Raw genomic sequence first — 12,317 nt, 5'->3', positions numbered from 1 at the left:
CATGACGCAGCAAAATTTCATCCAGTACATGCAGCTGGTGGAGGAGCGACAGCGTGTAACACTGGAGCAGCAGAACAAATTCTTTCAGGATTTGTTGCAGCAACACAGGGTGGAGAGACCTGAGAACCCGGGAGTCACATTAGCGGACTTCCAAAACACCAAGCCGATATCTTTCGCATACGCGCCCGAGCCAATGGACGCGGAAGATTGGCTGATGGATACTGAGCGAAAGCTCAACACCGTTGGATGTAACGACCAAGAGAAGGTTCGTTATGCTACCCATCTGCTGTGTGGACCTGCCGCATCATGGTGGGACAATATTGTAGCCGTTTACCCGGCTGGAAAGGTATTTACCTGGGAGGAATTCACGAGGAAGTTCAGGGAATCCAATGTCCCTGAGAGTATTGTGGAGTTGAAGCGTCGAGAGTTGAGAGTCTCGAGCAGAAGGACAAGGCAATCCTGACTTATGTCAGGGAGTTCTCTAAACTGTCCCGATACGCTGTTGAAGAAGTCAACACCGAGGACAAGAAGAAAAAGAGATTTCTGAGGGGGTTAAGTCCCCAGTTCAAGGTTCAGCTCCGTATGATGAGAGCGACGGAATTTCAAGAGTTGGTGGATGCAGCCATCACTCTAGAAGATGATTTCAAGCAACTACAGGAGGAGAAGAGGAAAAAGGCCAAGTTTGAGCCTAAGAGGTTTGTTAGTAACAAGCCTAATACCAGCCTGAGTTTCAAGCCCAGATACAGCAACAACAACAACAACAGCAACTACTACGGTAGTAGGAAGAACCAAGCATTCCAGACGGCAAATCAAATTATTTGCAGAAGCTGTGGATTCACAGGGCATTTGGCCAAGGACTGTAAGAAGCCAAGGATTATATGCTTTGGTTGTCGCCAGGAGGGGCACATGCTGAAGGACTGCCCCAAGAGAAATACCGGAGGAGGTCAGTCTGGAGGAGGTGGAGGTCGAGGAGGAAACACCGGAGGCAACTGGGAGAAGAAGACGCCCTTCGGCAAGCTGAACTGCACTGGCCGGGAGGAGGTGGTCAACTCTGACCAGGCGGTGATAGGTACGCTCCAGATACTCACTCATCCTGGCAAAGTACTTTTTGATACTGGTGCAACTACATCATTCATATCTCAACAATTCATCATCAAACATGGGATTAGTTGCACTAAGTTAGATACACCCATAACCATACTTTCTGCGGGGGGAACGATAGTAGTAACCCATACCAAACAAAAACAAGTCATTATGATCAATAAGTGCGCGTTTGACGCGGACCTGTTCATTTTACCGATGAAGGACATTGATGTCATTCTTGGTATGAACTGGTTAGAAGCTAATGGAGCATTGATCGACTGTGTGAACAAAACGGTGTCTTTGAAAAGCCCCGATGGAAGTAGAATGATCTACCAAGGCGACAAACATACACAGATTGAAGTTGAGCTACAGCTGAATAGCATGAAAGAGGTGAAGTTAGAAGATATACCTGTAGTAAATGAATTCCAGGATGTGTTTCCTGCGGAATTACCTGGTATGCCACCAGATAGGGAGATAGAATTCACTATCGACCTGATTCCAGGAACAGCTCCGATTGCCAAGGCACCATATAAGATGGGACCCAAGGAGTTGAAAGAACTTAAGGAGCAACTGGATGACTTGGAACAAAAGGGATTCATTCAGGAGAGTGTTTCACCATGGGGATCACCTGTGATCTTCGTGGATAAAAGAGATGGAGGAAGAAGGATGTGCGGAGACTACAGGAATCTGAACAACGTCACAATCAAGAACAAGTATCCACTTCCCAGAATACAAGATCTATTCGATCAAGTAAGAGGCGCGGGAGTCTTTTCCAAGATTGATCTAAGATCCGGTTATCACCAGATAAAGATCAAGAAGGAAGACGTTCCGAAAACTGCCTTTGTTTCAAGGTATGGACATCATGAATACCTTGTAGTACCTTTTGGATTGACCAACGCCCCAGCAATATTCATGAATCTCATGAATAAGATATTCATGCCATATCTAGACAAGTTTGTCATCGTATTTATCGATGATATTCTGATATACTCCAAGAACAAGGCAGAACATGCCGAACATTTGAGGTTAGTGTTGCAAACACTAAGGGAACACCAACTTTACGCCAAATTCAGCAAGTGTGAATTTTGGCTAGATCAAGTGGAATTTCTTGGTCATGTTATCAGTAAAGATGGAATAGCTGTTAACCCGAGTAAGGTAGCAGCAGTTCTAGAATGGGAAGCACCCAAGACTGTCAAGGAAATCCGAGGATTCCTAGGAATGGCAGGATATTATCGGAGATTCATTGAAGGATTCTCTAAGATAGCAGGACCAATGACAAAGTTGCTAAGGAAGAACACACCATTTGTGTGGTCCGAGGAGTGTGAGAAGAGCTTTCAAACTCTAAAAGAGAAACTCACCACGGCACCGGTGTTAGCGGTTCCTGAAGTTGGCAAGGATTACACCGTGTACTGTGACGCATCCAAGCATGGATTGGGTTGCGTACTCATGCAAGACCGGAAAGTGATATCCTATGGATCTAGGCAACTCAGACCTCATGAAGTGAATTATCCAACACATGACTTGGAATTAGCAGCTGTCGTTTTTGCACTCAAAACTTGGAGACATTTTCTCTATGGAGCGAAGTGTGAGCTCTATACAGATCATAAAAGCCTCAAATATTTCTTCACTCAAAAGGAACTCAACATGAGGCAGAAAAGATGGCTAGAATTGATCAAGGATTATGATCTGACAATCAATTACACACCAGGGAAGGCTAATGTTGTAGCAGATGCCCTGAGTAGGAAGAGTACCGGAGGAGTGGAACAAGAAATATCACCGGAGTTGAGGAAGGAAATAAGTCAAGCCCAAATACAACTTTGGGAGAAGGAAGCCCATGAAGGATTATCGGCGTTGCAAGTAGCCGATGAGCTTAATGTCAACTTGAAGAATGAGATAATGATGGGTCAGTTGGACGATCCATTCATTGTTGAGGAGATGAGAAGAATAGATGAAGGAAGACCCTCAGAATTTCACCGCGGAGAATCTGGATCCTTATGGTTCCAGAAAAGAATTTGCGTTCCGGATATTGCTGAAATTAAGGAAGTAATACTCCGGGAAGCTCATCAAACACCATATTCCATACATCCCGGAAGTACAAAGATGTACATGGACCTAAAGGAACTATTCTGGTGGAATAATATGAAGAGGGAGATAGCACAGTATGTGGCAGAATGCCATACCTGCCAGAGAGTGAAGGCTGAACACCAGAGTCCGGCAGGGAAGTTACAACCTTTACCTATTTCGGAGTGGAAATGGGAGGAAATAGGGATGGATTTCATCACCGGACTACCCATGACGAACAAAAAGAAGGACATGATATGGGTAATCGTGGACCGGTTGACGAAAAGTGAACACTTTTTAGCGGTAAACCAGCAGGATAAAGGAGAGAAACTCATCGATCTTTACATCAAAGAGATCGTGAGTAAGCATGGAGTGCCAAAGAAGATAGTATCGGATCGAGGATCCGTGTTCACATCAGCATTCTGGAAGCAACTTCACGAAGCTTTAGGGTCTAAGTTGGACTATAGTACCGCTTACCATCCACAGACCGGGGGACAAACCGAGAGAACCAACCAGATCTTAGAGGATATGCTTAGGGCTTGTGCCCTAGACTTCGGAGGATCATGGGAAGAACACTTACCACTAGCAGAGTTTTCATATAACAACAGCTATCAAAGCAGTATCAAGATGGCACCATTTGAAGCTTTGTATGGAAGAAAGTGTAGATCACCAATATGTTGGTATGAAGCCGGAGCAAGCAAGGAGTTCAACCCTGATTATGTCAGGGAAAAACAACAAATCATTGACATTATCAGAGACAGGCTTAAGATAGCCCAAAGTCGGCAAAAGAGTTATGCCGATCAGAAGAGAAGGACATGGGAGCCACGAGTTGGAGACATGGTTTATCTTAAGGTAAGCCCGATGAAAGGACTCCAGAGATTTGGAGTTAAAGGAAAACTCAGTCCTAGATATATAGGACCTTTTAAGATACTGAGTCAGAACCGAGGTTTAGCCTTTGAATTGGATCTACCGGGAAGGTTAGCTCAAGTTCACAATGTATTTCATGTGTCACAACTTCGGAAATGTTTAAAGACCCCAGATGAACCAATAGCACATGATGAGCTCGAGTTACAACCAGACTTGACATACATCGAGAAGCCAGCAAAGATTCTCGAGGAGAGCTGGAAACAACTCAGAAATAAGGTGATCAAGTATTGCAAGATACAATGGAAGCATCACCCCGAGAGGGAAGCCACCTGGGAAAAAGAAGAAGACTTGAGGAAAACATACCCCGAGCTGTTCAGGTATTACAACCACAACTTCGGGACGAAGTTTTCTTTAAGGGGGAAAGGCTGTAATGTTCCAGGTTTAGAGACGATCGAGGGGTAGATTTTAGAAAGGGATGTGCATTGCATAGTAAATTCTGGGGAAATTTCGCGCTTTTAAACAAAAATTTCATTGAAGGGGGACAAGTTTCTCTCTCGACACCTTACAGGGTTAGGGTTTCGAGAGTGCGACAAACTTGCTTCCCACTTCACTACTTTAGGGTTTTGAGAAGAGAGGGGAGAGTTTGCATGATTGAATTCTAAATGAAGTGACATGGTTGAATTCAAACAAATGTTGAATTTGAATTTCAAATTCAAACATTAAATAATTACCCTAAATAATTCAATTGTGAGGAAATTCATTAAGTAAATAATCAATAATAAACAAGATGAACAGTTATAATAAAGTAAAGCTCATTAGGGAAAACTTTGAGCTTTATTAATCATCACACAATATACATTGTCATTACAATATTCATAAGAGAAAATAAATGAATTACAACACATTACAAGAATTGGTGAAGTTGAAAAATAAAAGAAAAGAAAAATAAGATTACAAATAATGACCTATCCTAAATTACAAGTCTAGTTTCATAAGATGATTGAATCTGATGATCCTCATCTTCACTTGATTACATCCTTGATTCCCTGCACAAAAATCACAACAAAAAGAAGTTATGCCAAGTGGCATAGCCACTTGGCAGGTTATAGATCAAATGAAAATAGGAAATGATCAGATAGGACCAAAGTGGCCGAGCTGATCCATGCCACAGCCTAGTTCCAGGTCCAGGTGCACAGCACAGGCCTACACACACACACAGCCTGCTCACAGGGCTGTGTGCATGCCTCACACACACACAGTGAGTCACCAAAGTGACAAGCAAGAGCTGTCGACCAAGGAGGGCAAGTGAGCACCATATATAACCTTTTCAGAGCCAAACCCTAGCCATTTGCTTCATCCATCGACAGGCAGCAGTGGTAAGTTACCAAAAACACCAAGAACAGCTAGAACAAGAAGAACAGCCAGTGCTGTTCAATTTGCTAACTCACCACAGCACTGAATCAAGCCACAAGATCACCAGGAGGAGCAGGGCAAGAAAATCAACCACAAGAACAACTCAGAAGCAATCCTCTACACCAACACTCATTTTCTAGGAGCTGGAGTGAGGTATACACAAAAGAACCTGAGCAAACACATGCTTTGCTCATCAATAAGCATACACATGCATCACAGAATCAAATAAGGGTAGGAAACCCTGGATGTATCATCACTTGGTTGCAAAACCATTTGGTGCCAGTAAATAAAGCAAAGGCTAGAAGGAAAATAACCAAGGGAACATTGGTTGTGTCAACACAGTGACACAACCAGAGAAATCCATCATGGATTTGATCCTAATTAGCCATCCCAACTTACCTAGCACTACATGGTTTGCTAACCATCAGACAGATAGGCACTTGTGCCTATTTTAGTTTGTCAACAGCAAAGAGCACTGGAAATCCAACAGGGATTGCCAGAGTTGTACCCACCAAGTCACTACAAGCCACAGAGAGGGGGAGCTACCCATGACAGCATCAAAGAGCTGCCAGGGCCACCTCAACCCATAACCAAAACCTTAAGCCACCACATCATCACCCAGTAGGGTTCAGTAGAGGGCTAGGGTACCAACCAGAGGTTGTCATCCAACTAGCCCTAGTTAATTTAATCAACATGATCATCACTGCAAGGCAGTTCACATCAGTTATCCATTTAATAAAGCAAGCTAATACAGATAAATGAACTACACAAGTAATCAAAGCACCAGAGCCTTGCAGATGATCCAATGGATCATTGCAAGCATCAAATGATGCTTGAGCAAGCACCATCACACATCAGGCCAAGCTTGTGTGATGAACACACATCACACAGAGGGCAACAGTGAGGCACAAACAGGGAACAACATATCTCACAAGCAACTCATGATCATATGATCAACTGAGCTTGCTAGCACTGGTTACAGATAGCCATAGCCAAGCATATTCTCAGTAATTAGCCAGCTACTGAAGAAATCCAACCAAGTCCTAACTGAATAATCAGATAACTGAATTAATGACTTTATAATTGTATCCAGAAGCACATCAAAGGCTTGATGAACCACTGGATCATAATCCACAAGCAAGGCACATATCAAAGCAACAATTGAATCACAAACTAAGTCATAAACCATTTTATGATTGTATCCAGTAGCATTCCATCAAGGGATGGAGTTGCCAAGTCAGCAACAATGCTCAATTGAGCATAATCATGTAATTATAGCACACAGAAGGGTACACTGGGGTACTGGCACTTGCTTACTACAAGGATCATGCATAATGATCAAGCCAGGGACAAAATTTTGCACACACAGGATATCCTAGTAGCAATAATGATCACAGGAGCCAGCCAGCAGGTCATGAGCATCACTGGATGTTCATGAACAATCACAGAAATGCCAAAATAGGAATCTAGCAGGCAACAGTAGTGCATAGAGCAAAGTAAGAAGAGCAGCAGCAATCAGAGTTCATGGCAATAGCGCAGGCAATACCGCAGCAGCAAGCAACAGCACAGAAGCTAAGCACGGCCAGCATCTCCACAAGGAGGGAAGCCATGGCCAGGGATACTGGAGGAGGAAGAAGAAGGGCACAGGAGAAAGAGGGCGGCGGAACACTTACTTGGAGCAGAGCAGGTTGGTGTAGCCATGGCGGCTACGGCGGCACGCGCCGGAGCACGGCGGCGCCAGGCCAAGCCGGGCCATGGCGGTGCCACGGCTGTTCGCGCACACGGTGGCGAAGCCACGGCGGCGCCGTGACGCCAAGGGCGTCAGCGGCGACGAATCGCCGCGGAACTCCACGGCCTTGCGAGCAGGCGAGTTGGGGACGAGTAGCGGAGGCGGAGAAGACCAGATCGACGCCGTAGATCTGATGCGCCGTCACGAGGCGGTCCAGATCCGCCGCATCTCATCGCCGGAGATGGCCGGAGGCAGCCGGAGAATCTCGGCGAAGGCAGCGGCGACCACGGCATCGCGAGAGCGAGGAGAGGATTAGGGTTTCCGCGTGAGGAGAGAGGTGAGGTGGAATGGGCCGACCGAGCCCAAAAGGTGGCTCGGGTTCGACCTAACCCATTGGGCCACCTGACAGGTGGGGCCCAAGGGTATTTCAGTCTTTTCACAAATCAATAAATACATGAAACTTTGAAATTCAATAGAAAATTGATAAAAGCTCTTAAAAATAACTTAAAAATATGAAAAAGGATCAGCATAAAATTCTATATTTAAATAAAATATCAAAGAGAATTTTTGAAGACAATTAAGAATAAGTCCTATTTTGATGATTTAAATAACCATTTAAACCACACACCTAATTTTCTATAATGAAAATAAGTCCATTAATGTATTTGGACTTTAAAAACACCTTGACAACATTTCAAGGTTGTATTTTACTTTAAATCAAGTATCCTCAAATTATTCTTAGTATTAACCTCTTACATGAAATAATAACAATATCGGAAGAGGGGAACAAACCCTAAAACTGGAATCATGCATAACTGCTTCTTTAACCATTGCCCTTATCGGACAATGATGCTATTTTTCAGAGGCAGAGGACAAGGGTCAGTCCACACTTTCCAACTGCAAAACTTTGCAGTGTTCAGGCAAGTTCATCACTTGCTCATGTCATTTGAGTATTTTTATCAAATTACTTGCAAAGTATTATGGTTATCACTATTGCACAAAAAATCAAAACCACTACTTTCATAACTATGAATGTGACTATGTGGTGGGCAATGGAACCATGGATTGTGTTGATATGGTGGAGGTTCCATTGCAAGGGTTTATATCCATCTAGGATTAAACAACAAATGTCGCCAGTGATTCTTGTGCCGTAATACCCGTGTTAACCATAAGATCCGGAGTGGGACGGAGTAGTCAAAAGTGTTTCCACCTCTCGTTCATCAACGGATGCGCTCTACCGTAGACACTTGTGTCTGTCGGCGGCAAGCGGTAGGCTGGGGAAGCCTTAAGTCCCCACGGCACAGTCCGTAGACACTTGTCGTTCGAAGAACAAGCGGTAGGGTGGGGATCCCATTCTAATTCCCCACGGTATTGCGGTCTATGATGGGTTGCAGCCACCGGCGTAGGAGTGTATGGTAGAGCCCAGCACTGTTGTCGTGGTTCGGGGTCCACCCTGAAATTACGGGAATAATGGGACCGACGTGGACCCAGGGTCGGCGCATGCAACAAAGGGTGGGTGTTCGAGGTAGCGGAGGAACATGATTGGCTAGACCTTATACCGGGCCTCACACCTAAGGAAGTGTGGACGGGAAAGCTGCCCGGTTGGCACCAAGGTTAAGATCTCTTATGGGTAAAGCAACACACCTCTGCAGAGTGTAAAGAATCGTGACTGTCACTCCCTGTTCCGGGATTGAGGAACTGCGAACGCGGCCGGAAAGGAGCTCCATGAAGTTCTAGTAAACCGGTGAAGGCTGACGGACATAGCTCTTTGAAATAAAAGCAATCTCTTGAAGAAATGTTTATCAAAACTTGCATTGGTATTAGACTTTCTGGTCTAATATCGTAGCTAGTGCATTAAACACCTCTTATCTATAATGAACTTGTTGAGTACGCTCGTACTCATACCACTCTTAAATCCCATGCTTAGATTGTCTGAATCGTCTGGAGGAGGACTACGACAGCAATGAAGGAGCCGAGATCATCGGCTACGAGGAACCAGACCTCTCAGGAGGAGTTGAAGGCGTAGACTATCTCATAGTCTACGGATCCGGGGAGGCTTCCGGAGGAGAACAAGCCTAGAGATATCTGATGAGTAATAGTAACCGAGCAGCCCGAACTCTTAGTATTTAGCTGCTCGATTAAATAAATGTTTAGTTTAATGAGATTATGGTATTGTAAGTTAAGTTGGGTTCGCCTCGAACCCAGGAGTTATCCTCTTAGGACCCAAGAGGAGCTCCAAGACGACTTGTGTATGATAATTGTAATAATATGTGAATGAGTTATGGACCCTGCTATGTTCTGTTGTACTACTCTGAGGGATGTAATATTTGCGGAATGGTACTTCGTGAATGTTATATCAACGACTGGCATACTACAACATGCAGTGGTATGCAGGGTCACCGCAACAAGAAGTATATACTAGTGCCCTACAATCCAACGTAAGTCCTACTCTTGTATTCCATTACTTCATTTTCTACTTTTTCAACTTTACTTTGCTCAATCAAAGGCTCTTTCTTCTTTGGCATAATCCTCATGTTTGTGCAGGGGTCACTGGGTTCTGATTATTCTCATGGTGAGCGAATGCAAAGCTTTTTACTTGGATTCACTTAAAAACAATGCACCGAAAAGGGATTACGAAGTGTTGTCAAACATTCTGAATGATGCTCTCTTTGAACATAGTTTTAAAGGTGGAATTGTAAAAAAAAAGAATAAAGGTCCTGCACGCTTTAAGCATTACATAGAGGTTAGTTGCACACAGCAGCAAGATAGCGTGTCCTGTGGCTACTATCTCTACTACCATATGGAAATATTTGTGAGGAGACATAGGCATTTAAACAAAGGTGTAGATATTCAGTTGTTTGGTACTCATATGGAGTCCAATCCATTTGACCGGAAGACAGAGTTTACACGCATCCAAGACATTTTCGCAAGAATCATCAACACAGAGGTTGCCTTGGAATCTGGGGTTTTCTATGGCGGTGATGACTCGCCGGAGGTTCATGATTCACGCACAAAGTCTGCTGCAACCCAATTGAACAAGCATGCATGATCACCGGATGAGGTATGGGGCATTTTATTCATCACATATTTGGTCAGCTTGAAATGCATGTTCTTCATGATTAATAATAGTGCAAATCATTGCCATACAAAGCGAGTAGGCATGCGGCTGTAAAAATGCAGTAGGCAAACAAAGGCTTGCACTTTGTGCGTATAGATTGCTTCTATATATTGTGAATATAGATACAAACTATTTATTGTTTTTCTGTAGTCTTTCTGGTACTAAATATCTATTGGTTTTTCCCTAAAGCCTTTCTCTTGCTCAACTTACTGAGATTAACTCTAAAAAATAATAAAGAGATACAGCTATGCTTTTAGCGAGAAAAATGTCAGATCACACATGTATTGACTCATGACGTCTGAACAACTTCTATGCCTAGCTACTCTTATTCCGGCTATTGTTTCCTGAAGTTAGTAATAAATAATGTTGTGCAATCGGATGTGCTTTTATTTATCTTGAGAGCAATCTTTCTTTTCCCCTGTTGAATCCACCGGCCAGCAAGTAGCCAGGCTAACATGGTAAATGTTGTAATAATGCTCCTAGGAACCGCGCACATCTGTTAAATGTGAATAGGGTCTGGCACTAGGCATTCATTTGCTCTCTTCCTTTCCGAACCAAGTACCGGAGGAACACATTAGATTGGATTGCTCTTATCTTTGCAGTACCGCCAGTAATTAGCATAATTCAGCTGTTAGCATACTGTATATTTGTTTGCCATGATTCCTGCATCCTGTTGGCCTTTTGGTTTGTGGAACTGAGACGTTGATATAGCTGTGGTCTGCACGTCAAGATGTCCCATCTGCATGCTGGCTCTGAAAGTGAAGTTGTTGTTTTGATGTAAGATCTTCCTCTGGTTCATGAATTCATTGCATGTAGACTTTGTGTTGGACTTGTAGAAGATATATGGCTTATTATTTTGGTTCAGACTTAAACTATATTTTTTTGATCTAGGATGAATTATTATTTCTTCTCTTTTATGGATCTCAGCAGATGTTTTTTTCGTTTGTAATATAAATATCAAGTGAATTTGCCACTTCAAATTTAAATGCTCACATGTAAAAAGTAGACCCAAATGGAGCTTATACTCAATAGTATACATGATTGTTCTCTTATTGTACGTCACATTTGTTGTCTCTCTGAAAGTGTCTTTGTTACTAATCAAATCAGTGTAATACTCTTAAAAGCTTTTAGACGTACAGTTTGGTCTTTGTTACCCAAATGATTTGAGAAAATGCATATTACAAGCAAATGTATGTGCCTCTGTTGCAATGTGCCAATCAATACTAGTTATATCTACCGAAGACCCCTTTGGCATTGTGTAAATAGTTCGAGTTGAATCGTAACCATATGACCAAAGTTAATGTCATTTTAGCATAGTATATTTAGTTAAATGCACATCTCTGAATTTATAGGCCAAAGTGTGCTTTGTTTGGTAACTTCAAAACTTTTGTGGGGTTGCTTTGTTTGTAAGTGCAGTGCTGCACTTATCGAAAAAGTTGCATTGTTGCATATATACGGAGCTCCGATTAGTTCCATCTACTGTTGCTCATGTGTTGATATACTCTGTCTAAGCTATTACAGTTCCAATGAATTTCTTTTATTTTTCATTATCTACGATGCTTATGTTTCCTTTTTTTTCATTATAGGACTGGTCAAGATTCTCAAGAAGTATGACAAGAGAACTGGGGTCCTTATCCGTCTCCCCTACATTCAAAATGTGCTGCTTCAGTGATGAAGTTCTTCAACACTGTCCTGTACCAGCCTGTGGAGGAGTGTGAGGCCATACTCAACCAAGTCCTACCATATTGAACAAACCATAATCGTAGTTCTTCCTTGAATAGCAGCGGATGCATTCTAGTGATATAATTGCTTTGATAATATGTTTCCAAGCATGATACCAGAATGGAGAGCATGTACATGACTAGCTTGATGAAATAGATTGTAACTTCTGTGCACATGTTATGTCATATTGGGTGATGTGAATGTATTATTGTTACACATCTTATTGTGCGATCTGAAATATGGAAAATTCGTGTAAAAAGATTTTTTTTTATTACGGAAATTGAAACCAGTGACAGGCACTATAACAAGCCAGTCACTACAAAA

General features: G+C 42.9%; 1 long non-coding RNA gene across 1 annotated transcript; it reads left to right on the top strand.

Moving 5' to 3' along the window:
- Positions 1–9,557: 9,557 nt before the first annotated feature.
- Positions 9,558–11,932, top strand: LOC139832160 (uncharacterized). Its single transcript, XR_011746830.1, has 3 exons — positions 9,558–9,591; positions 9,698–10,214; positions 11,858–11,932. It is a non-coding gene; the product is annotated as an uncharacterized lncRNA (long non-coding RNA).
- Positions 11,933–12,317: the final 385 nt, after the last annotated feature.

The sequence above is a fragment of the Lolium perenne genome, chromosome 6 (assembly GCF_019359855.2).
Source record: "Lolium perenne isolate Kyuss_39 chromosome 6, Kyuss_2.0, whole genome shotgun sequence".
Classification (NCBI taxonomy): Eukaryota; Viridiplantae; Streptophyta; class Magnoliopsida; order Poales; family Poaceae; genus Lolium; species Lolium perenne.
The sequence above is the reverse complement of the archived record's forward strand: the minus strand, read 5'-3'. Positions and strand labels throughout refer to the sequence as shown.